The sequence below is a fragment of the Cervus canadensis genome, chromosome 26 (assembly GCF_019320065.1).
Source record: "Cervus canadensis isolate Bull #8, Minnesota chromosome 26, ASM1932006v1, whole genome shotgun sequence".
Taxonomy (NCBI): domain Eukaryota; kingdom Metazoa; phylum Chordata; class Mammalia; order Artiodactyla; family Cervidae; genus Cervus; species Cervus canadensis.
This window is the reverse complement of record NC_057411.1, coordinates 28,403,019-28,429,676: the sequence shown is the minus strand read 5'-3', so window position 1 is coordinate 28,429,676 and position 26,658 is coordinate 28,403,019. Positions and strand designations below refer to the sequence as shown.

General features: G+C 44.7%; 1 protein-coding gene across 5 annotated transcripts in view; it reads right to left on the bottom strand.

The window, feature by feature from the left end:
* SHROOM3 (shroom family member 3) overlaps positions 1–26,658 on the bottom strand; it is a 319,013-nt gene that overhangs the window by 58,602 nt on the left and 233,753 nt on the right. The window contains exon 1 of one of the 5 annotated variants that reach the window (XM_043448171.1): positions 17,333–17,566. The exons of 3 other annotated variants lie outside the window; for them this stretch is intronic. The gene's annotated coding sequence lies outside the window, so the exon portion shown is untranslated. Of the gene's footprint in view, positions 1–17,077; positions 17,220–17,332; positions 17,567–26,658 lie in introns of those variants that run through there. One more of the 5 variants, XM_043448170.1, reaches the window with a different exon arrangement.

Sequence of the window (26,658 nt, the reverse complement as noted above, 5' to 3'; positions counted from 1 at the left end):
TCTTGGCTTCTTAATTTCCAAACACCCTGACTGCACCTTCAAGGTCTCCTCTTGATCAGAGTCTGTCTGTTCCCTGCATCAGGCTCTGAGGCAGGTTTGCCACGCTGGGTACCAGTGATATGCTTTCATGTCTCTTTGAGAGCCCCCACACCACTTCCTATAAGCAGGAATCTGAAGAAGGTGCAAATACCTGCGGTTTCTCTTCTACACAGGTCTTGGGTGAGAAGCAGTGGGATTAGGCATGGTATTGATTTCTTTGTATTTCAGGGCAGGGAGGGAGATGATCAGGCAGTCAGTAGGGAGCTTCCACTTGTAAGCTTTTATCTTTAGTTTTATCTAAGTGTAATCGCCTCCTTTGTTACCTTACTTTTCTCAACGATTTGAGGATGCCTGACTTGGAATATAATCAATATTCCCCTAGACTGGAAGTCTGAAGCCCTGGTTGAGGTTCTGTCACTTGTGAGCCGAATGACATCGGGCAAGTAAATGGTGAGCCTCGGGCTCCTCATGGGGGACCTGAGAATATGGCAGAACCCACAGTGCAGGAGGAGCCTGGCCCTGGAGTCTGAGTCAAGTCCTGGCCCCAGCCACTGAGCAAACTCTGTGACCGTGTCCCCTCTTGCCTCTGTTCTTGCATCTCTGAAACAGGAACAACGGCTTTCATAGCATTGTTGAGAAGTGTTGTGTTAGTTGCTCAGTCATGTCGGACTCTTTGCAACCCCGTGGGCTGCAGCCTCCATCCGTGGAATTCTCCAGACAAGAATCCTGGAGTAGGTTGCCATGCCATTCTCCAGGGAATCTTCCCAACCCAGGATCAAACCTGGGTCTCCCACATTGCAGGTAGATTCTTTACCATCTGAGCCACCAGGGAAGCCCAATTCAGGTAAAGCACAGAGAATAATGTCTGTACCTACTCAGCACTGGAAAATCCCATGGACGGAGGAGCGTGGTAGGCTACAGCCCATGGGGTTGCAAACAGTCGGACACGACTGAGCAACTCAACTTTCACTTATTCAGCACTCAGCAAATCAGCTCCTATAATTATATGTATCCTGCAGAGTTGCTATCAAGCTTCTAGATAATGTCTGTTAACTGTCCAGCATACTGCCTACACATGGGGTATCTGCTTAATTAATGAATCATTTTCATTATTGTCTTCAACCTTCATTTTAGAGCTCCTTTCAGCCAAGATCTTTAAGTAAAATAGACACAACTAAAAGACCTAATTTATGCTGGAAGTAACAGCAAAAAGAGCCTTGTCCGGAGTTAGCACGTCAGAGCCTTTTGCAGAATTCATCATGTGGTCTCTAATTAGGATTTCTCCTACAGCCCTAAGCCACAAGAAAAAGCTCTGACGTGCTAACTCTGGACAAGGCTCTTTTTGCCCCAGTGGCCATCTGGTTTAAGCTGAGGTGGAAAGTAGACTCAAAGGCATCTTATCAAATCCATGAACGTAAAGATAACACAGCACATCCACAGCCACCCATTGGTAGAATCCATTTGGACAGCAAGCTTGCCTTTCCGGTTCTCCTCTAGACCCTGCTGCTGTCCGTGGGAGAAAAAAAGAAACACCAGGCCTAAGCTTTCACAAAACCTTTGTGGCATTGAATAACTTCCTCATTTTGGGGCCGAAACCACAGTTGCTGGCTCTGCCCTCTCTGCACAATGGCTGAGCCCTTTTCTCTCTCCTTAGCCCCTACCCCTCCCTGGGAAGCACCAAGGGATGGAAGGTCCAAGGTGCAGGCTGTCTGGAGTGAAGGGCTGGAAGGAAGAGGAGGCAAATAGGAAAGAGATGGAAGCAAGAAGAACAGGAGGCTGTTTCATTCTTTTAAGGATTTTTCACGCAGGATTCTTTTCACCCCTAGCAGAGATCAGCACCCCAGCAATGACCTCTGGGGGACCAGGCTGAGGTTAACAACCAGGTGTGAGGGCTCAGAAAACCTGGGTTGCGTGTTGCTGACGGTGGCACCCAGGCTAAGTCACAGCACAGCCTCCCTGCCAATCTTCACCTCCCCCCACCCTGGGTGGGCTGGCTACAAGGCTCCCGTGTGGGCCGCCTGGATGCTCGACACCAAGGAGGAGGCAAGGCTGAAAGGAAGGCAGGAAGGATGACCAGCACCCAGAACACACCTTCTCTGCCTTAAACTCTTTCTGGAATAATCGGGGCAACAAATAAACAACTTTTAAACTCACATGTTCTAGTGAAAAGAAATTCCATAGTGAATCTTGCTGGCCAAACTGGTAAGATGTTTTTAAAGGTTGTTTTTAATATTGTTTCTTACTACTGTCTGGTCTCAGCACCACAAACTATGAACAAGGAAACAGAAATCAGAGCTGACTTGAAAGATTTACCAGGGGCTAAAACAAAATGATTGTGATGCACTAGTCCAGTGTCATCTTTCTCTGCCAGATAAGAAGCAAGAAATCCAAGCCAACCACCTACGCATTTCTACTTCCTATGATAAGTACATTCATATTCCCAGCCCCCACTGTTCATACATGAATGTGAGACTTGGACCATAAAGAAGGCTGAGTGCCAAAGAATTGATGCTTCCAAACTGCAGTGCTGGAGGAGACTCTTGAGAGTTCCCTGGACAGCAAGGAGATCAAACTAGTCAGTCCTAAAGGAAATCAACCCTGAAGAAGGACTGAAGCTGAAGCTCCAATACTTTGCCACCTGATGAGAAAAGCCTACTCATGAGACAAGACCCTGATGCTGGGAAAGACTGAGGGCAGGAGGAGAAGGGGATGACAGAGGATGAGATGGTTGGATGGCATCACTGACTCAGTGGACTCAAAGAGTTTGAGTGAACTCTGGGAGATGATGAAGGACAAGGAAGCCTGCTGTGATGCAGTCCATGGGGTCGCAAAGAGTCAAACACGACTTAGCTACTGAAAAACAGCACAGGTCATAAGGTATGAATATGTAAGTCATAAGGTATGAATATGTACTAACTGCTCTACTCTTTGGTATTTTAATAGAGTCCTTATCTGCTTTCTGAACTGAGCTTCAGCCAATACTGAAGAAGCAGTTCCAGATCGCCCTGTTCCTGTAGGTCTCTTGAACACCAAGGGGAGGTGTCTGGGGAGGGTCTCTCCAGATCCCTTTAGCTCCTGATTTCTACTACATTTCCATGAGGATGGGCAGAGGGGGCTCCAATCTCCTTAGCATGGGCTGTTACAGCCTTAGGAAGAGCTCAGTTCTGACAATCAGCAGTTTTGTTCTTTTGCTTGTGTTTTGCCTGGGGAAGCTTCCTCGCCAGCCACCTCCACTCCAGTCCCCCTCCAACCCAGGGGCCAGCGCCACCTTTAAAAAGAAAACTAAGTGGATTATGTCATCTCTAATAATAAAACTTGTGTAGCTTCCGCATGCACTTTGGAGAAAATCCAAGTTCCTTAGCATGGCTGTGAGGCCTGGGTGACCTGGTTCCTGCCTGCTCTTTAACATCTCCTCTCTCGCTTGCCCAGTTCTTGCTGGCCTGTCCTGAGCGCCCCGAGCCTGCCAAGCTCTCCACTTCACACATGTGGTTCTCTTCACCTGGAATAGTCTTCCTCCTGATTCTCTGCTTGGCCAGCTCATCCTCAGCCTTTTGGTCCAGGGAGCACACCGCCTCCTTAGAGACCACTGCATCTGCCTCATACAGTCTCTGCCCAGTACCTGGTCTTTCCTGTCATTGCACCTGGGGCCGCAGGTAAATGTTTATTTCCACATGGATTGCACTGGACAGAAAGTGCAGCCAATTCAGGGTCCACGGCTGGCTTTTCTTCAGTTTTGTGCTTTTAAACCACTACATACCCAGGGCCTCAGTGAGTGGCTCATGATAGGCAGACAATGCAGATTTATAGAAGCAATCACAGTTGACTGTAAAGGGAAGAATTGTGTGATGCATCCAAAATGGAGCTCTATGCCCTTCAACTTTTAAAGGCATTAAATTGTTTACACGTTTTGGGAAAGGTGGGGACCTCTTCTAGTCACTTTCTATATAAAGTTGTGAGGGCTTCCCTGGTGGCTCAGTAGTAAAGAATTCGCCTGCCAACAATTCAGGACATGCAGGTTCGATCCCTGGGACGGGAAGATTCCCCTGGAGGAGGGCATGCAACCCACTCCAGTATTCTTGCCTGGAGATTCCCATGGACAGAGGAGCATGGTGGGCTACAGCCCATGGGGTCACAAAGAGTCGGACTCATCTGAGCTGTCAAGCAAACAACAGCATGTAAGGTTGTGAGTTGATTCCTTTATAAAGTAGAATTTGTCTCTAACTGTTGGACCCTGTCACAGCAGCTGGCTTTCATGGAGTAGACAGGAACAGTGCAGGGGGACCAATGACCACGCCCTTCGCCCAACAGTTGGCACAGCTCAGCACCATCTTGCTGCCTTATGTTTCGAAGCCGCCAGAATGCTTTTTGAGATTAAACAGACAGAAGTGCACTTATACAGGGCTAAGTTGTCCTGAGTTCCCTGGAGAAATTCCTTTAGATTTAGGCGGGGTGCTTGCATGTATTCATTTTTCATAATTTGCTCTGTGAAGTTGCATTTGTGGGTGCCTGGGTCCCTATGTTCTCTTTCTGCTGCTCCAAGTCCATTATGCAGGTAGCTGCATGTCATCCTCTCTGCATTCTGTTTCCAGGCCTCTCCTCGTATCAGAACCTCAGGTTCCCCAGCCCCTTGCTTCCCTTCAGTCTCTAGGAGGCAGAGAGGGTGTGGATTCTCCGCCCCTTCAGTGTGTGGAGGAAGATGTTAAGAACCCATGCCCGCTGACTCAGATTTCTGCTCTTGGCCTAACGCAACTGTTCTTTGTTGGCTGATGACTGGGCATCTATCAAAGGTGTCACAGATGTTCTCAATGAACTGCCCTCTCTTGAAAAGCCCCTTGTTCCTATTACTGATCTTTTGGTTCCTATGTATTTAGATGGAACCTTTGGGTCACTGTCCCTTCATTCTTCCCCTCTCTTGGGGCTTCCCTTGTGGCTCAGTTGGTAAAGAATCCGCCTGCAGTGCTGGAGACCTGGGTTCAATCCCCGGTTGGGAAGATCTCTTGGAGAAGGGAAAGGCTACCCACTCCAGTATTCTGGCCTGGAGAATTCCATGGACTGTATTGTCCATGGGGCTGCAAAGAGTCAGACACAACTGAGAGACTTCCACTTCACTTGCTTTTTATTTTTTTTCTTTATTTTTTTTCACTTGCTTTTTAAATTATTACTTACCATCTAAGAAGCTCATTCTGTGTTCCCTCAGGCCTGCATCCTCTTCAGTGAGTTCCACTGTAAGCGGCCCTTTGCTGTGCTTAGTCACCCAGTCATGTCTGAGTCTTTTGCCACCCCGTGTAGCCCACCAGGCTCCTCTGTCCATGGGATTCTCCAGGCCAGAATACTGGAGTGGGTTGCCATGCTCTCCTCCAGGGGATCTTCTTCATCCAGGGACTGAACCTGGGTCTCCCGCATTGTAGGCAGATTCTCTGCCATCTGAGCCACCAGGAAGTCCAATTGCAGTGGGTAGCCTATCCCTTCTCCAGGGCATCTTCCTGACCCAGGAATCGAACTGGGCTCTCCTGCACTGCAGGTGGTTTCTTTACCAGCTGAGCTACCAGGGACACTCCAGGCATGCCCTTTACTTGTCCTCAAAGAAACCTCTTCTTTCTGCTCACCCACCTTGGTTTGGTAGTATGGTTATTACAGGAGGCCACGCATAACCCTTCAGCCGTGCACAGAGGTGCTTTGTAGGTCTCGGCCCTTTGTCTACCTGTACCTCCTGTGCCTCGTGTTGACGCTTTTTCTCACTTGATTTCCCCTGAAACCTCCCAAATGGAACAAGTGTACAACTTACAACACCAACATTCAGCATATTTCTGACCCTTTCCGAAACCATAAGCCTAACTATCTCCAGATCTTAAGCCAGTGACCCTCAATGCCAAACTTGCACAAAGACTGGAAAAGGGTGGGTAGGGGAAAAAACCAAATGATTAGCCAGATCTTTTAACCTACCTATTAAATACTTAATCTGCTCCATATTTACTTTGGACTGCAATGCTACCACCTCCAGGGCCCTATGACCAGTCCAGGGCAAGCGCATAAGAAAACCAAGGGCCCTCGCTTATATTAAACTGGTGACATCTTTACCACTGGAGCATATTGCCCCAGCCACACACACTCAAGAGTGTGACCTTAAATCAACACAGTAAGTGGCAGGCTGCATAACCTGTATGAACAATGTGGATTCTGCAGCCAGCTGCTTGGGTTCCTATTCTGGCTCTGTCACCTAGCAGGTGTCTGACTTTGGGCAGGTCACAGCCTCTTGCACCTCAGTTTCCTCCCCTATAAATATTATAATACCCATATCAAAGGGTAGTTGTGAGGCTTGAATGAATATGTGTAACACACTCTTAGAATGGTGCCTGGCAGTGTTTCCTTCTCATCAATGGAAAGGAAATTTACATTTCTTGGACACATGGTGTGTACCAGGTGCTGTGCTTTAATAGGTTATTAATCTTATCATTTGAGACAGCAATGATCCTCACATAGATAAAGAAAGCAAAAAGAAATAAGACAAGTAGAAAGTAGTCTGGCCGGAGACCACACCACTCCTCATGCAATGCCTGAGGGTCCCAAGACTGTGCATGCTTTTTTCTTAGGCATCAGCCACATGCCAATCCACATGACCATTTCTGCCACATGACCCTTTTGCCATTCATATATGACAGAAAGCTATGAATGAAGACAAAAGACCAGAAAAAGTACCAAAATGTTACTACTGGGTGATAGAATTAAGGGTGATATTTTTCTTCTCTTTTTCTGTATCTTGCAGATTGTTTACAATTAACATTTATGATTATAGTTATCAGAAAAAGTAAAATCAGCCTTAATTTTTTTTTTTCCTCACTAGAATGAATCTCAGTCTAATTTCTCTATATTTTTAAAGGAAAATCTTTGTCGGGAAATGACAGTGGATGTACTACCCTAGGAGTAAGTTTAGGCAATGGAAAGACTTCATGCCACTATTCCATCTGAGCCCTAGGACCTCACTGTAAAAAGGGGACAGAGTATTATCTGCCTGGTGACACAGCTGTGGGATCTGGTAAGCCTGGCACGTGATAACCACCACAAGAAGGGAGCTATTAGCATATGATCCAAGTGGCCTACATGAGAGAGATGAGTACGGGAAGGCACCCAATGGGTGTGTGATAGGATGCGGGTGTAACGATTGGCTCTTTCATTCCTTACAGAGGGCAACTGCAAATGTCCAAAGCATTTGGTGAGAGATATAAATGTTTAAAGTCACAGTTCTCGCATATAAGAACAGGAAATGAAAGGCATTCCCTGGGCCCCTTAGGAACAGACTGGGGCAGAAGGCCCAGCAACCAGTGTGAAAGAAATGCTTTTCTGGAGCATCAAGGCTGACAGCATCAGCCTGAGGATTCTTCTACAAGCCTCGTTTCAGCAGAGGGAGCTTCAGGCACTGAGCAGGGATGGGAATCAGCGAATGTGTCTGCATGGCTGTTTTCAAAACACGATGAGGTTGGGCCCAGGTCTTTTTAGCCTCTGGAGTCCTCTCACCTCAGGCTCTAGGGAGTGAGACCCCTTATCCTCCTGCAAGTGGGAGTGGGTGACGGACCCTGGCTCTGGAAGGGAGGGGACTGCAGTCTGTGGGAGGTGGGGTTTCCTTCTCCCATGCGGGTGCAGTCGCTCAGTCATGTCCAATTCTGTGACCCCATGGACTGTAGCCCACCAGGCTCCTCTATCCATGGGATTCTCCAGGCAACTGGAGTGGGTTGCCATTTCTTCCTCCAGGGGATCTTCCTGACCCAGGGATCAAACCCAGGTCTCCTGCATTGGCAGGCAGATTCTTTACCACTGAGCCATCAAGGAAGCCCTTCTCTCTTCCATCTACATGCAAATAAGTTGCTCCTATCCTAGACCTGCCTGGAGAAGAGGGATGGACGTGCAAAATGTAAATGGAGGTGGTCATTCATCACAAGAAAATAGGTCCCTGGCTAAATTTGGTAACAGCTGAGGGATCTTAGCAAAATGGAACTCACCCCCTTGTTTGTGGGGGAGGCCTAATCCTTACTTTGCCCAAGAGGATTACCGGGTTTTAGAAAGAAGCTCACATGCACTTTTTTTAAGCTCATGCTAACTGCATTTGTGACCACAATATCCAAGATTCGTTCTGCTTTTTGGGGTAGATAACAGACATTCCATGCTATTTACCTCCCTCCAAATCTCAAACCTAAATGTTTCCAACCTCTGCTATCACCCAAAGTGGGATTCTGTCTCCCAAGCTTTGCCCCAGCTGTTGCTTTATATTCTTTGGAAATACATTTTAAATGGAAGGCAAGGTACCCAAACTGCAGTCAACTTGTAGAAAAGTAATGGTCTGTGGTTTATAATATATCTTTTCAAGGTGTTTGTAACTATGCTTCCACTGGCTAAGTTTCTACTTGTCCCCATCATTTTTCCTTTCCTTCTGTAACTATGTGCAATGCTGTGCTAAGGTGCTTCTGTCTGACTCTTTGCAATCCTATGGACTGTCGCCCTCTAGGTTCCTCTATCCATGGAATTCTCCAGGCAAGAATACTGGAGTGGGTTGCCATGCCCTTCTTCAGGGGATCTTCCTGACCCAGGGATCAAACCTGTGCCTCTTATGTCTCCTATACTAGCAGGCTGGTTCTTTACCACTAGCACCACCTGGGAAGCCCTTGGTTACTATAGGGTTAAAGTAATACAATTCAGGGTTCTCTTTTTCTTTTTTATAATCCTGGGTGTCCCCACTCACCCCAACACTACCCTATTGTCTCCAGGTAATTCTGGACCCACGGACACATGTAAACTAAAGACTGACAAAAATCTGTCTTTAGCTTAGCATGGCACTCTCAGAACATCATTTAAAAATATTACAAATTGGCAACTGTGTGTACGTGTGTGCTAAACTTCAGTTGTGTCCGACCCTTTGTGACCCCATGGACTGTGGCCCTCTGTCCATGGAATTTTCCAGGTACGAATATTGGAGCTGGGTGCCATTTCCTATTCCAGGGGACCTTCCCAACTCAGGGATCAAACCCACGTCTCATGTGCTCTGGCATTGGCAGATGGGTTCTGTACCATGGTGCCACCTGGGAAGCCCAGCACCTGTGTAGGGCTTTACAAAGTACTTTTACATAACGAAGTCAATCCTCATAATAACCCTATGAAGTGTTCTCCCTCTTTCATAGAAAAGGGAAACCGAGGAATGGGTAATTTAAGTAAATTGCTCAAGATCACAAGGAGAATGGCACCCCACTCCAGTACTCTTGCCTGGAAAATCCCATGGACAGAGGAGCCTGGTAGGCTGCAGTCCATGGGGTCGCTAAGAGTCGGACACGACTGAGCGTCTTCACTTTCACTTTTTACTTTCACGCATTGGAGAAGGAAATGGCAACCCACTCCAGTGTTCTTGCCTGAGAATCCCAGGGATGGGGGAGCCTGGTGGGCTGCCGTCTATGGGGTCACACAGAGTCGGACACGACTGAAGCGACTTAGCAGCAGCAACAGCAAGATCACAAAGACAGTGGTAAAGCCAAGACTCCACACATTATAAGGCTCGGAAGCATGCCCTTAACCTTGATCCGAACATCACCTAGGGGCTCAGATACCTGTAGGTGGAGCGGACTCTAGAATAGAGCTGCCTGATTCCAGGAAAAGCATGACTATTCTTCCAGTACTGGCATCCTCAGAAGCCACAGTCTGTGGTGGCTTCTATAGGTAACTTCTCACCTTCACCATCAGGGCTGCTTAATTTCCACCTGCAGTTACAGTTCCTGTTTCTGGGGCCAATGGAACTCTCACCGAGTAGGAATCTAGGCCTCAAACAGCACCTGATTTGAAGCTTCAAGATGAACTCTGAGCTGGCTGTGCTCTCCTCTTGAACCTTGGGGCTGCCCATGATCCCCAGGTTTCCTGAGCCTGCCTGGTCCTCCAAGCTGGAGGAAAACCTGCCGTGGATGCCAATTCCTTCCAGACCAGAGCCTGGTCTTGTTAACGTCCACCAGGCATAAACAGATGGTGCCGGGCACAAAAGCTAAAACAAAAGCAGGTGGGAAAGTGAGTGGTCATCTTCTTCCGAATGAGCACAGTAGGTCCTACCCCCTCGCCTGGGCACCAGCACACAGAAGGTGGTGGCAACAGGCAGGGGCTTGGCAGGTCCACCCCGGGCCAGCTGAGAGAGGAAATACCCTGTGAGCCGCACATCACCCCTCGTCTCCCCTCCCGCTAGAATGCCAGCACGCCAAGCCTGGGAAAAGTACAGAATCCACGACAAAGAGAAGGTACTGGACTGTGACCCCGTGCCACGAACCAGGGGCGGATCAGCGGCCTCCGCCCCAGCCAGACCTGGCTCAGTGGGGAGGCGGCCTCCTCTCACTACTGAATTCCAGCTGCTGGTGGTGAAGAGGTAACCATGGGAACCAACACAAAGGGCTTAAGTTGAGTGAAAGAGGCTGGAGGCGATGGGGAAGAAGCAGAGACGGACCTTCGAGTGACGGTCCTGCAAGTCTCCTAGCTTTAGCCCAGCACAGTTACTGTGGATCAGAGTAAGAGACTAGTGGAACCTGAATAGAGCCAAGCAGCCTCCAGGGCTCGGACACAAGCAGAGAGCTGCAGGGTTTCTCTCCAGATTTCTTTTCTCCCCTTCAGAGTGATGCCCCCAAAGTTTCATCCACCAGGACTTTTGCCCTGAGATAACATGGCTCACTTGGGTGGACAAAACTGGTACACGGTGACGTTCCTTTAAATACAAGCAGCACTTGGTAAAGGGGCTCCTCTGTGCCCCCTGGCTTCAGCCTGTGGCCCCAGCAGCACCCACTCTGCTTGCTGAGGGGCTTCCCTGGTGGGTTTTACACAGACCTGGGTGGTTGAGAAACTGGTCTGGAGGTTGGCTGACAAGCTACACTACAGAAGACAGCCATGGATACTGAGAACGTTAAGAGAGCGTCTTACATAAAAACCTGTACTCTGGCAGCGGGGAGTGGGGGGAGGCCTGGGAATTCGGTGAAAAAGGCTCATATCTACATAGGGAATCATGTCCGTATACTTGTTTAACTACCTTCCCCTCAAGGCATCCACATATTATTTTAACTGGCCAATGTGACTTCATATGTCTTCATTAACTCAGTAGGGTTCTCAATCTATCACTTGGGATTTTTTTCTTTTATAAAGTTCTAGCTCAGGGTTCTCCACAATCTGGCAGTTGAGGAAACGCCACGAAAATGGGGAATATAAAATATCCTGGGGCAACAGTTTAATGTTCCTCTGAATTTTTAAAAAATATAGCTGATTTATAATGTATTCGATTTAGGTGTACATCAAAGAGATTCAGTCATATATATATTCTAACATATATATTGGAGCTAAAGCTCCAATGCTTTAGCCACCTGATGCAAAGAGCCAACTCATTGGAAAAGACCCTGATGCTGGGAAAGATTGAGGGCAGGAGAAAAAGGGGGCAACAGAGGATGAGATGGTTGGATGGCATCACTGACTCAATGGACATGAGTTTGAGCAAGCTCTGGGAGATAGTGAAGGACAGGGAAGCCTGGCGTGCTGCAGTCCATGGGGTTGAACAACAATATTCTAACAGACACACAGTAGTGTATATATATGTATATGTATAAAATAGATTACAACAAGGATCTACATTTCTTTTTCAGGGCTTGTGGTACATTTCTCACCTTGCCTTGCTGGTAGAGGCCAAGAAAATACTGCATCTATGTCAGCTCCTACTAGGGCTCTACAAAATCTCAACCAAATCCACATTCTTTGTTCACAAGTCAGAGAGGGCCGCTGACAGGAACACTTTTGAGGGGCTGGGGAAAGACCCTGACCATATTCACAAGCGTGTCTCCTGCGAGTCCCCCTCCATAAGGTAGAAAGTAGACACATCAAGTATTTGAGATACACCCACTCTCCATCACCGGTGCTCACCTGCCCACCGCCCAACATTGTAGCCTAAGCACCACTTATTGGTGTCACTTTCTACCTGCATTAATTAAATCTTAAAAATAATTTCACCTAAAAGGGAAAGGCAAATTCTAGGAGATAGTGAAGGACAGGGAAGCCTGGCATGCTACAGCCCACGCGGTCGCAAAGAGATGGACATGACTTAGCAACTGAACAACAGCAAGAAGAAGAAGGGAAAAGTAATTGACATCTATTAACAACCTCCTCAGTCGAGAGGCAAGATCTGTGGGGTTACAACCCTGGCACCTCCATGCCCTCAGCAAGCTAGTTCATCTCTCCTGTGGTTTTGGAGTTTTCTCACCTTTAAAGGGCTCAATAAGAGTGCCTACACCTCATACAAGTATGAAGAAGATACAAGAAGAGTTGGAGACAGAGCCTAACTCTTAGCAAGGACTTGACACACATTAGATATTAATACCCACTAGGTGCCAGGATAGTTATTTTTATATTTTAATCCTTAAAACAGCCTAATCTGATAATATATATTAACACTTCTTTTATCACCATTTTGCAGATATGGAAACTCAGGCTTAAAGAATTTAAGGACTTACCCTAAATTACTAGGCAGTAAAGCTCAGATGTGGGCTTCCAGGTGACATTAGTGGTTAAGAATCTGCCTGCTAATGCAGGTAGACTTAAGAGATGCGGGTTTGATCCCTGGGTTGGGAAGATCCCCTCGAGGAGGGCACGGCCACCCACTCCACTCCAGTAATCTCGCCTGGAGAAGCCCATGGACAGAGGAGCCTGGAGGGCTGCAGTCCAGTGTCACAAAGATACGCACACGACTGAAGCAAGTGAGCACGCGTGCACCGGAGCTCAGATTCAAACCCAGGCTGCTCTGCTTTCATAGCCTAAGACCCTTCCACAATTCTATACTGCCTTTACGGAAGACCATTTTGTTGTGATTTGTAGTAAGGATAAGAAGAAATTCTGGTGTCTAAGAAAACAGCATTAAAAAAAAAAATAAAAACAGGATTTTAAATCTCCGCCTTAAGCAAGAGGCTTTTTTAAACTATTAAAAAAAATTTTTTTTTAAATTATTTATTTGGCTACACTGGGTCTTAATTGCAGCATGTGGGATCTAGTTCCCTGACCAGGGATTGAACCCAGGCCCTCAGCATTGGGAGTGCAGAGTCTTAGCCACGGGACCACCAGGGAAGTCCCCGAACCTTTTTTTAAACTAACAAAACCACCCTAGAGAGTGCCTCTGCTCTGAAAAAAAAAAAAAGTCCATGAGAAATGGGCACACATTCACACAATCAGGGCAGCTATGAACCTTTGGGTGTAAAATGTTTTATTATTCATCACTGAATTCCCAGGGGTTAATATGTTCTCAGTAAACGTTTGGTAAATGCTTAGTGAATGAATTAAATCATTCTAACAACAAAATGCTTCTGTTGGACTTGGCAAAGTTTACATTGTCTTTCCCAAACAAATTATGACGGGACACTTACTGAGTTCTTAACTAAACTAAATACTTTGATTATCTAACAATTCTTTTTTTTTTTTTTTTTGACTATCTAACAATTCTTAAAACAACCCTATGAAGGAGGTATTTTATTACTGTCCAATGCTTCTGGGTTCAGATGCATTTAATAACTTGCCCAAAGTAACATATACCTAGAGGCAGAGATGAGATACATACTCTTGTCTATCTCCAGGAACTAAGCCCTGCCTCTAATTGAGCTAATGCTTCAAATACAATAAAATACATGTCTCAAACGCTCAGTTCAATGGAGTTTGATAACTGTGTAACAATCATTCAAATCAAGACATACAACATTTCCATGGCTCCAAAAGTCACCTCTTTCCAGTCAAACTCTCTCGATCCCCACCCCCAAGTAACCACTAACATCCATGGTCATAGATTAGTTTTGCCTGTTCTAGAACATCATAAATAGAACTGCTTATCTATTCTTTTGTGTCGGCCTCCTTTCAATTTAACATAATGGTTGAGATTCACCCTGGTTCTTGTGTTTGTCACAAGTTCACCCCTTTTGATTACTGAGTGGTATTCCCTTGGTGTGGCTGTACCACACTTTATCTGTTTTCTGGTTGGTGGACACAGGGTTGTTCTCAGTTGTTGGCAATTATGAATGACATCGCCATAGCCACCCAGTACAAGCCTCTTTGTGGGCATCTGTTTTCGTCAGTTTGGGTAAATAGCTGGGCGTGGATACGCTGAGTCATAAGGTTGATGTATGTTTAACTTTATAACAAACAAGTTCTTAACCCCTGGACTCTATTCCCTCAGAATGGCACTAGCTTATTGACATGTTTGATTTCTTCTCTTATATGACAAATTCCTTGAGGACAGAGGACCAATCTGCAGTTGCTGGGCCTCCCACATAGCAAATGTTTGTTGAACAAATGAACGATCATTGTTCATACTCCTATTCCTTCTCTGGGTGTTACCAAAGCGTAAGAAAACATGCTTGGCGTGCAGGGAGAAATAGGACAAGCTGAAGGGTTGTGAGGTGGGGGTAAAAAACCAGCCAGCCAGGAGACTCCTGACTTGCCCCCCACTTTTTTTTTGACATGACCTTTCCTAGAAAGTAAATCCCTCCCAGTGATCCTGTAGGGAGGGCGAGGGATGGCTATTCCTGATCAAGTGCCCACGGAAAGGGAGGAAGGTGTCACTGCAATTGAGGTCACATGGTGGTTAGGATTACAGGATACTTCTGTCAAACCGGAGGGCGGGGGAAGCAGCAACCCGTGAGATTCTACTGGCAGAGCAGGAGCTCAGGAGGACTGCCTCCAACACAAGTTACATACAGGAATACTTGGTTTGGGGAAAGTACCACACAGTTTCTACATTGGAAATGGAAAGTCAAGAAAACATTTGGAGGAGAAAGTAAAATGTTGATGTAAAAACATAACCAGACTTAACACATAAGATGTGAAAGGGTTAGTTGCTCAGTTGTGTCCAACTCTTTGTGACCCCATGTACTATATATAGCTCGCCAGGCTCCTCTGTCCATGGGATGCTCCAGGCAAGAGTACTGGAGTGGGTAGCCATTCCCTTCTCCAGGGGATCTTCCCAACCCAGGGATCGAACCCAGGTCTTCTGCACTGCAGGCAGATTATTTACCTTCTAAGTCTTGGGAGGCAGAACTTTTAATTTCCATGAATCTGCTCATTTACTTGAAATTACGGAACTTGTGCTATAGTCAACCTAGAACGTCTTAGAAAATAAATAAATCATTGTTGATTTTCTATCCATCAACAGAAAAGGACTGGTAAGTCCTGGGGGTAAATTTAAAATCTTGTTAACCAAAGGAGAATCTTTTTTTTTTTTTTTTTTTAACATAAATCAAAACAGGGCTTTGCCACATCCTGGGCTCAGGTGCTTCTGAGACAATCTTTATTTCCCTTGATTTCAGGTTGCTGAGGACTGAAATTTGTTTAGAATTTCTCAATTTGGGGGTTCTGAGAAGTGACCTTGCCTGTCTTTATCCAAACAGTATTGCACCAAAGCTATCCTAGGCAGATGGATGTTTATCCTATTCTTAAAATCTCCAGGGAAGTAAATTCTCTACAACATCCTTGGTAACCTTCTCCAGGGTTTTATCAAGAGTACAGCAAGGAAGTTCTGATGCAGAAACCAATAAAAATATTAACTCTATGAACCTAGTTACCAGCACTGGAAGGGCGTATGTGTTTGGGCACTTTGCCTTCATGGTAGAGATGTATTTACAAAACAGGCTATACAAACAGAAACCATTTGTCTGGAGCAGATGTGGGAAGTTGATTCAAGAGAAACTGCCACAATAAATTCCATCCCATGAACCATGTGAATAAGTTATTGTTGGTTATAACAGTTTTTAAAGTATAAATTTATTTCCTTGTCAATTCCTAAATTCCTCAACCAGGTTTGTTAGCAATTTAAAAAACTCCAATACAGCTGCAAAGCTTTCAAATAACTAGGCTTCCATGGAAAAAATAGGCCTTGACCAATAGAACATAAATGTTATTGTTAAGGACAGTTTACTTCTGTATATGCCACCTTTTCTGCCATTATCATCAAACACTTTTGTAATTAAGACAACAATTTTTTAAAGACAAAAATTAACCATCGAAATTAATTAAAATGTAAACCAACTTCCGGTGAGATTATTTGAGGCAAGATTAAGCATATGTCTGACCAATGTGCTTTTAGCTGGAAATGATAATATAACTAGCCTTAAAATATTAACTAGTGAGAAACAGGAGACGCACAGAACTATCATTAGAAGCCCCTGTGCTAAGATTTCCTGCCTCACCCTGACATCTCAGAGCAATCTCACATGGAGATTATATACATGTGGGCTTCTATTCCCTTCCTCTCCAAAAGCCTCCATGCACAAAAGTGCACCACAACAATAACACGGCTAAAAAAAAGAAAGTAATGCCAAAATACATCGGAGAAGAAAAAGCCGGTCACACCTCCCCCACCGGATGCTGGATGTATTGAAATTTCATTACCTCTCCCCCACCCCTCAGCAAAGCACTTTTCTCTCTCTGGCAGCTCACAGCAAAGCGTGTGTCAGGTATCATTTCATTTTTATGATTTAATTCCTGCACCATGACAGTGGAACACACCTTTAAAAAGAAACTGCCTTACGAGGTGGAACAAGTGGAAGGGGGGAGGGGCAGGCATGCGCCTCAAAAGCACTCTTGGGATCTTTCCTACAGAAACAAATCCAGTGAAACCAAGAAAGGCCAGTCGTTCTAAACTCAGCAGGAGCCCTCGTAAGAAGCAATTTATCAAAATTAAAATATTTCACAGATCATTTCTCCTGAAAAGTTTTCATGCTGTCAATAATCTGCAATTCTTTTCCTCTCAGAGTAGCAGTTTCTGCCTCCCTAATAAAATTATTTAAAAAAAAAAAAAAAAGGCCAAGGTCCAGGAGTGTCAGGGGGACCCTCGGAGGGCGCCACCTACCCCAGCCGCCGGCAGAGAAAGCCCGCCCGAGGACTCATCCTTGCAGGGAGGGTTCTCCAGAGTCGCGGCGGGGACCGAAATAGACACCCTTTAGAGAGCAGACGGCTGGGTACCCGCCCTCCCTCCGCCCCGCCCGGGGCAAGCGGACCCAAGCCCCACACTCACCATCGCCGCTTGCCGGGCCGCGGTCGCCCCCCGCAGCCGCGCGGGGCTCGGGGCCGACGCCAAGTTCAAACCTCGCCGCCGCTCGGAGGCGGCGGCGCGGGGCATCGCCGGCGGGGCCGGGCCGCGCTTAACAATGGGAGGCTCGGCCGCGCCCTGCGCCCCGGCTACAGCGGCGAGCCCGGGGCGCCGGGCTGCTGGGGGTGAAGCGGGGCGCCGGGCCCGGAGGGTGAGGGGGCGCCCGACCACCACGCCTACCGGGCCGCCGGAGCCGAGCCGGAGGGGCCGCGCTCGCTGCGCGCTCGCCACCAGGTAATCGCACAGGAAGCCTCGCCGATTGGCCCGGCCGCTCAGGACGGGATTTGCATTTCAATGGTAGCGCTGGCTCCCGAAGGTTTGAAAAAGGATTCCCGGCTGCAAGAGCCGGGCTCCGCTCGCCGTCTCCCCGCAGTCCACGTCGTCGGGTCCTCGTGGTATTCAGGGGGCCGACTCACACACTCGGGCGCTGCTTGATCGGTTCACAGTCAGAAAGGTGTCTTAACTCCACCTCCCCGCCCATTTTGAAACGAAGGGGGGAATCCCAGAACAAAATATCCACTTCAAAAAGCCCGCGCTCGCTTTTCAGGGGCTATATAGTTAGTAATTGATCAAATGAAGCATGAATGAACAAGGTAAAAAGTTCACTTCTTAAAAAAAAAAAAACAAAGCTCGCATTACAAGGAAAATAGCCATCCTTTTCCTCCGTGGTGTGTCCTTTTCCAGTATAAATCAACTGGAGAGATTCAGGTTGTTTCTGATCGTTAATGCTGTTCAAACCTCCCTTCCCAGTTCTTTTGTTTCCTGAGCATCATCTCTAGATGAGGAACAGGTGATTATTAACAGGTTATGACTGTAATCTTAAAGGAAATTCTGGATTCAGCTTTGCAACCTTTGGGGTCTTAGGCAGTATACACACCTGCATTTATTTTGCATTGAGATAGAGGTACTCCTTCAATATTCTTAAGGAGGGTATGGTGCTATTTTCAGTTTCATCTTTCTTTAAAGGCTCGTCCAGCCTCTTTCAATAGAGGTGGAAAAAAGATTTTTTTTTCCTGTAAAAAGTACGTTTCTTAATGGCTTTCACATGCATCTCCAGAGATTAACAGTAAGGTTTGAAATTGGCTTTTTCTCCCTCAAGCAGCATGCCTGTTAAAATTTTATTTTATATGTAGTAGTTTTTATTTATATATATAGTAGTTTTTATATATTATTTTATATATATCAGGTTCTATATTTAGGATGATAAATACACATATAGACACAGAAAAGAGAATGTCTAATTAGGTAGGAACTAGAAACCTCAGTTCCCATAGAGTTAATATTATTTGCCTTTACTTGGCTGTGCTTTTTATAATATCTTGGCACAATGCAGAAGCGTTAGGGGCTACAAAAACTACTAAATAAACCTCTTTATCGATATCTTCATGGACAGGCTTCCCCCTCCCCCAAGGTATTACCCACCCTTGAAGTTGTATTTTGTTTGCATCATGGTATCACAGGCATGTACAAATATATATACACCTGCCACACAGCCAGAGGGGTTCCCACCCACATTGTTGCTAGGTGTTAGAAGCAGGGAGGCTAATGTTGCCTGTTCTGTGTCCTAATGCCCTGTGGGGATCTACTTTTAGGTGGAAGCAGATGATGCTCAGAACTTAAGCTTTAAACAGGGTGGTCAGTCCTTACTGCTTAGAAAGCATATTGCTGCTGCCGCCATGTCGAGGAAGTAAGACCTATTAGCTGAGGACACAGCCAGGAGCTCTGTAGGCAGACGAGATAAGCCCTCCTCCCCTGCTGCTCCTCTGCCTTCCTTTCTGAGTGCTCACGGTCAGGTGAAATCTTGTAAGGCTGGGCCAGATTCCTCTACTCCTGTGTGAAACATCACTTTAAATTGGTGATTCAAAACACACTTTGGCCACTGAAAATAAACGCATGGTTACCAAAGGGGGAAGGGGGGAAGGGATAAGTTAGGAGCTCGGAATTAGCAGATACAAACTACTATATATAAAATAAACAACAAGGTCCTGCTGAAAAGCATAGGGAACTATATTCAATATCTTGTAATAACCTATAATGGAAAGGCTGTATACATATTTGAATCACTTTGGTTGCACACTGGAAACTAACACAACATTGTAAATCACCTGGACTGCAATTTAAAGAAAACGTTTTAGAAACACTTTAGATCTAACTTTTACCTCCCACATAGACTGCATGACACCAGTGAAATCCATCACTATGACAGGAAGTCCTGGGCTTCTGCTGTACCACAGATTCTGGAAAAACACTTTTTAACTTCTACCTATAATTTAGATATATCACCAGATACTTGTAGATAAAAGGAAAACAAATTGTCTCCTGGGATCAAAGGTGAGATTGGAAATGAAAAAATCTACACAGCAATAGAAAATTAGGCAGACTGCTCTCTGTATGAGCTAGGAGTAAGTTCCCTCACCTGGTCCTTCAGTTCCCCTTCAAAATGGCCCATCCCTTCCTCCCAAAGCATAAATGATAAATGACTGTGAAATAGTTACACATATCAGGTGTATATTTGGATAAATGCCAAGACGGTTTCTGTCAAGTCATGCTGCCTTTTCGTTCCTACATCAAGATCACTCCCAGAAATAGTGCATCACACTAGAATCCAGAGCATTTTATTTCTTCTAGTGAAAACAGATATACTGATCAAGAAATAAAGCTTTAAAAATGCTAAAATATTTTATGAGGGGGTAACAAATACAAAAAATACACAACCTAATCTTAGAGAAAGGGTTTGCTTGGCCAATCAGCAACCTGCTGTTTGCATACTTTTTCTTTTGTTTAAAGTTATGATTCTTTTAAACATCTTTATTATGATATAAGACTTCCCAGGTGGTGCTAGTGGTAAAGAATCTGCCTGCCAATGCAGGAGACGAGACGCAAGAGATGAGGGTTCAATCCTTGGGTCAGGAAGATCCCCTGGAGTAAGAAATTCCACTCTAGTATTCTTGCCTGGAAAACTGCATGGGCAGAGGAGCCTGGCAGGCTACAGTCCATGGGGCTGCAAAGAGTCAGACACGACTGAGCGACTCAGCATACACACACACACGCATTATGACATAATTTATGTACCATATGATTTACACTTGGTAAGAGGCACATTTTTGCCCTTTCCTCCCCAAGCCTTCACCAATTCCTTTTCTTCCCAACTCTCTCTTTAAAAAAAAAAAAAATATATATATATATATATATATATTTGATGTGGACCATTTTTAAAGTCTTTATTGAATTTGTTCCAATATTTCTTCTGTTTTATGTTTTGGTTTTTTGGCCAGAAGTATGTGGGATCTTAGCTCCCCAACCAGGGATTGACCCCTCACCCCCTGCATTAGAAAGCAAAATCTTAACCAATGGATCACCAGGGAAGTCCCTTCCCACTTCTCTTAATTAGTTTAACCTGCAAACCCCAATTTCAATTTGAGTTAAATATGATAACCTATGGCACCCCACTCCAGTACTCTTGCCTGGAAAATCCCATGGACAGAGGAGCCTGGTAGGCTGCGGTCCACGGGGTTGATAAGAGTTGGACACAACTGAGCGACTTCACTTTCACTTTTCACTTTCACGCATTGGAGAAGGAAATGGCAACCCACTCCAGTGTTCTTGCCTGGAGAATCCCAGGGATGGGGGAGCCTGGTGGGCTGCTGTCTATGGGGTCGCACAGAGTCGGACATGACTGAAGTGACTTAGCAGATGATAACCTAAAAATATTTAAAATCACATTATATTAATCTGTACTGATTAAGGACCTGACATAATTCGAATGGTCTGATTCATTCTGTATACACATTTAAAAGTTTGTTTTTCTACTACGATTATCAGGTCTTATTACTAAGGAGAAACCTGTGAGAATGAGTGTCTTTTTCAAACAAAAAGCTTAAGACAGTTAGGATTACTGCCATATGTCTCTAAATTCCAATCTTAGCAGTTATGCTTTGAATTTTTAAATGTTAGTCTAATACATTTAGTTATATCTTTAAAGAAACGACATATAGAAATCATATATGTGATTTAGATTTTGAATTTATTTCAAAAGTTTATGTTCTTTTCAATATTACAGTAATAAGTTTTTAATATATATTGTACTTTATTAAATGTCACTTAGAAACAGTCAACTACTCAGGTGGCGGTGGGGTTAGTCACTCAGTCATGTCCAACTCTTTGTGATCCCATGGACTATAGCCCCCCAGGCTCCTCTATCCATGGGATTTCCCAGGCAAAGATACTGGAGTGGGTTGCCATGTCCTTCCTTAGGGGATTTTCCCAGCCCAGGAACTGAATCCAGGTGTCCCACATTGTCGGCAGATTCTTCACCACCTGAAGAATGGTTGAAGTCCAGTCAACCATTACTTCTTACCAATTCAGTTTGGCCTTTTTCCATTATTCCAAGTAAATAAAGTTTTCATATGAAGAATATAAGTATTTGAAACATAAGAGTCTTTGCTAAATAATAATAGTAACAGCAACTACAAGCTCTTGCATAGCTATACAATAAATTCCCTGGTTCATCTGTGCTTTTCTTTTGGATGTTGAAACCTTAGAACAACTGTCAAAATCTGTTGAATATTGAAAATCAGTTCTAGGGATTGTTTAATGGTCAGTATAAACACAATCAAGAAAGAATACTCTTGATTGATTCAGAGAGAAAATATTAAGAAGAACATATAGGTCCTCCCTTCTCAAATGGCTATTTATTTGGGTTTAAGGTGAATTTTTCATAACTTCTAATGTAATATTCACTTTGACAAATATTTTTATTTTTTTGAACCACTCACAGAAAAATGTGAAAAACAAGTAAACAACCATCCTACTGAATAAAATGTTAAAATGGATATTGAAAGTAAGGAAATACATTTAAGACTGTTTTAAACCTGGGAAAGACTTTATTTCATGAAGTGATGATTGTAACAGGAAAGGGAGAAACCCTATATGCTTTCAGCTTCTCAAAGTTAGTTACCCTCTATCACAGAGACCTTTCTCATAAATAGCCCAGTAAGCCTGGAAGTTCTCGGAGCTGACAATCTCCTCACTCTCTTTCTTTGTTGAAGGCATCTTCTGCTGCTAGCAGCTGATTCATACTGACAAGGGCACCTCTGTGTTTCCTGCTGTTCTTTGTAGCCTTAGGACCAGGGCCCCAAGTAAAGACCTTTATGCAACCTAGTTATTATCAAGAAAGCTATTTAGAATCTTGCAAAGGTCAGAACCCGAGGAAAATAGGGAAGGACTAGGTAGGCTAGAGTTCAGTTACTATCTGCAACACTACAAATGCATGTCCATACAGCATCCCTGGTAGCTCAGACGGTAAAGAATCCACCTGCAATGCAGGAGACGTGGGTTCAATCTCTGGGTCGGGAAGAGCCCCTGGAGAAGGAAATGGCAACCCACTCCAGTACTCTTGCCTGGAAAATCCCATGGACAGAAGAGCCTGGCGGGCTGCAGACCATGGGGTTGCAGAGAGTTGGACTCGACTGAGCAACTAAGCATACATACAGCACTCACCAGCAGTATGCATGGTTGTGTGGGTCAGATGTGGGATCCACTATCAAATCTGTGTAGGTCTAAACAGAAGCAAAATGAAGAACAGAACTAGCAGAAGGACAGTTTTTGTCGGTGAAGGAAGACAGTGAGTTTTTGTCTCATGGAAATATAAGAGATAAAGGCCATTTTCAATGTTACCAGGGGAGGTTGGTTCACTGATTAAGCAACAGGTCAGCAGCCTCAAGTGATACTGGAGACAAGGATTGACAGCATTCTTTCTGGAAAGTCTAGGTTGAAAGACTAGAAACACATCCTGGAGACTGGAAGCAACCTAAATGTACATGTAGAGAGTGGTTAAATTAATTGTGAAGCATATCATGCAGCATTTAAAAGGAAAGAGGTAGACCTATACAGAGTGACACAGAAAAGGCACAGTGATTAAGGAACTTGCCCAGGGTCATATGGGTACTAAGACAGAGAGCTAGGATTCAAACCAGGATGGAAGACAGCTCAGCTCAAAGTGTTAACTACAAATACCTACTTAACAGGCTCATGGGTGGATTCACGGCATGATGCAAGATTTGTATTGTCATTTTGAAAGAATAGAGAAGCATTTCCTGTATTTGTTTATCTCATTATAATTACCTGCTCCAGTGTAAGGTGATCAGTATAGAGTACAATGTAAAATCTGTAATAGGATAACATGCTTTTTCTTTTTAAACATTGATTTTCCTAATTTAAAAAAATGGATAATATTCTTTATGAACATTCAAGTATTACAGAAATAACAGAGTGAATGTCCCATGTAATTCTAAATTGCTCCCCAAATCATTATCCATTGTTGGGTGGAAATTCCTCCAGCTCTTCTCTTTTATGGATGCTGACATGTTATCATTATGTATGTTAATATTAACATTTTTTTTCCGATAGATGATCACACTGTTTTCTAACATACATTTTCATTTAATAATTTCAGACACCTCTCATAATGAAGGTGAAAAAGGAGAGTGAAAAAGTTGACTTAAAACTCAACTAAGATCATGACTTCCAGTCCCATCATTTCATGGTAAATAGATGGGGAAACAATGGGAACAGAGACAGACTTTATTTTCTTGGACTCCAAAATCACTGCAGATGGTGACTTCAGCCATGAAATTAAAAGACGCTTGCTCCTTGGAAAAAAAGCTATGACCAATCTAGACAGCATATTAAAAAGCAGAGACATTACTTTGCCAACAAAGGTCCATATAGTCAAAGCCATGGTTTTTCAGTAGTCATGTATGGATGTGACAGTTGGACTATAAAGAAAGCTGAGTGCCAAAGAATTGATGCTTTTGAACTGTGGTGTTGGAGAAGACTCTTGAGAGCCCCTTGGACTGCAAGGAGATCCAACCAGTCAATCCTAAAGGAAATCAACCCTGAATATTCACTGGAAGGACTGATGCTGAAACTGACACTCCAATACTTTGGCCACCTGATGCAGAGAACCAACTTGTTAGAAAAGACCCTGATGCTGGGAAAGACTGAGGGTAGGAGGAGAAGGGAACGACAGAGGATGAGATGGTTGGATGGCATCACCGACTCAATGGACATGAGTTTGAGGAAACTCTGGGAGATGGTGAAGGACAGGGAGGCCTGGCGTGCTGCAGTCCATGGGTTGGACACGACTGAGCAACTGAACAAACAATAACTCCATGTGAGAAAATACAGTTTCATTTTGTTTCCTTTAAAAGTTGTGTGGGATTCTCAGAACTTTCTAAAATCACAGAAGAGCTTAGATAAGGGAATTTTCCCATTTACCTTTTCCTCTCCTCCTCTGCCTTTTCCTTCTCTCTCCTTCATCCATTTCAGTTCAAATACTACTTCCTAAGTGCACCTGCTAACTGCAGGGTATGGAGCGTATCAGGATGGATGAGGTCCTAGCCCTGACTTCAATGAGTTCAATGTACTGGGAAACTCAGATACCTAAAGAAATTATTTCAGTCCCACATGGTAAGGATACTTAGGTCTCATGGTCAGGAGCATGAATTGGATTCAAGAGCTTGCTAGCAGTGTACAAGGTTAGTTGATCTAACTAAGCCTTAGGTTTTCCTCTATAAAATGAGAATAATTAAAAAATAAATAAATAAATAAAATGAGAATAATTACACCTCCCATTGGTTTTTGCAAAGATTATATGAACTAATCATTCAGTGTGTGTCTCTGGGAGGCAGCAGTAACCATGAGATATTAATGGTTCTTACTCCCTCCAATGGATTTCCTCATAGTCCTGTCTTTCCTCCCAGTTAGTGTCACTCACTGACCAAGGAAGGGATGACTCAGCAGAATTTTTATATCATAAAAGAATCCAGGCTTAAGATCTGAAAGAATACTCAGTTAGAGCTAGTTTTTCTCCAAAAGACATTACAGCTTTCTAGAATGAATAAAGAAGGGCAAGGAGAGTCAGAAGGGAAGTGAAGGGGAGCTAGAAGCTGGAGCCAGTCTAAATCCTACATGACGCAAGATGAAAGCTCCAGGTAGGCTAAATGATTTGAGAGCAGAAACTATGCGGGTTCCGATCCCAAGCAAGAGCCTGGAGAATTGGCTCAGTCCAAGAGTTGCTGGGAACTCAGCACAGAGGAGGAATCAAAGAAATGTCTGTGCAGTACAGCTGGGCAGGAGAGAGGCTCAGGCTTCCACCAATCCTCCCAACCTAGAGTGGTCCAGGAGAGGCAGAAGGTTTCTGGTAAACGTGCCTGATGGATCTGAAGAGGCTGCAGACACCACTACCCCAACTATCCCAGCATGGGGAGATGGTGACATGGAGACCAAAGGGACGACTTCATCCGACTTCCCTACAACACACACACACACACACACCTGGACTTTGCCTAAGCACCTCACAACTCAGCTACAACCTTAGGAGCTGGAAAAGATGGATTGACTGACATTACCTGTGTCTCCTTGCTGAATGAGGTCTCAAAACAGAAATTATAGTCTTCTTTTTTTTTTTTTTTTTTTAAATAAACAGATACATTTCTCCCATAATTGTGTTTTTGGCTCAAGATTTGTAACCACTAACCATGCAAAATGCTCAGCCCTGTCCCCTTGCCTAGCACACAAGAGCTCAAAAGTGGTAGCTCTTTTTATCTCACTAAATAGATGTTTGTGCTGGTAGCAAACAGAGGAGAGGAGATTTATGTCCGGGAAGGATGTAGAGAAGCTGTTTGAGACAGGTTCTGTACGATGTGCACAAGCTCACCTGGGTAGGAAGAGAGGAGGGAACGGTCAGGATGGAATACGTTTGAAGGTCCCGCAGTATCAGACAGCACAGACCAATTGGGGAACCGGAAGAAACATGGCAGGAATGGGCAGGTGGCAAACAGCATAGCTACAGAGGCAGATGGTAGCAGGGAAGGCTTTTGGATCTCTTTCAGGATTTAGACTTTACCTTGTAGGCAGTGAGAAACACTTTCCACTAGTGTCATGACTGGATCTGCACCTTCAAGAAGTCATGCTGGTGGCATGTGAAGGATGAACTCAATGGGAGGTGATGGGCTCATTGATTTTTACCGCTAGGGTGGACTCCCCCTCCTGTGGGTCCAGTGTTGCATCATGGTTAATAGTGCAGTTTCTGGGAGGAGAACACTCAGATTTGAATCCTGGCCATAGCACCTACTATGTGACCTCAGGCTGGTCATTACCAGCTCCACTGAAGCAATGTTCTCTTCTGTAAAATGAGAACTAAAAACTGAACCTGCATCATAGGTTTGCTGGACTTTTAGATGTAAAACTTTATATGATACACTTAGAACAATGCCTGACATAAAGTAAGTGCCTATTCAATGTTCAGTCAGTTCAGTTCAGTCGCTAAGTCATGCCCAACTCTTTGTGACCCCATGGACTGCAGCACGCCAGGCTTCCCTGTCTTTGACCATCTCCTGGAATTTGCTCCAACTCAGGTCCATTGAGTAGGTGATGCTATCCAACCATCTCATCTTCTGTTGTCCCCTTCTCCTCCTGCCTTCAATCTTTCCCAGCACCAGGGT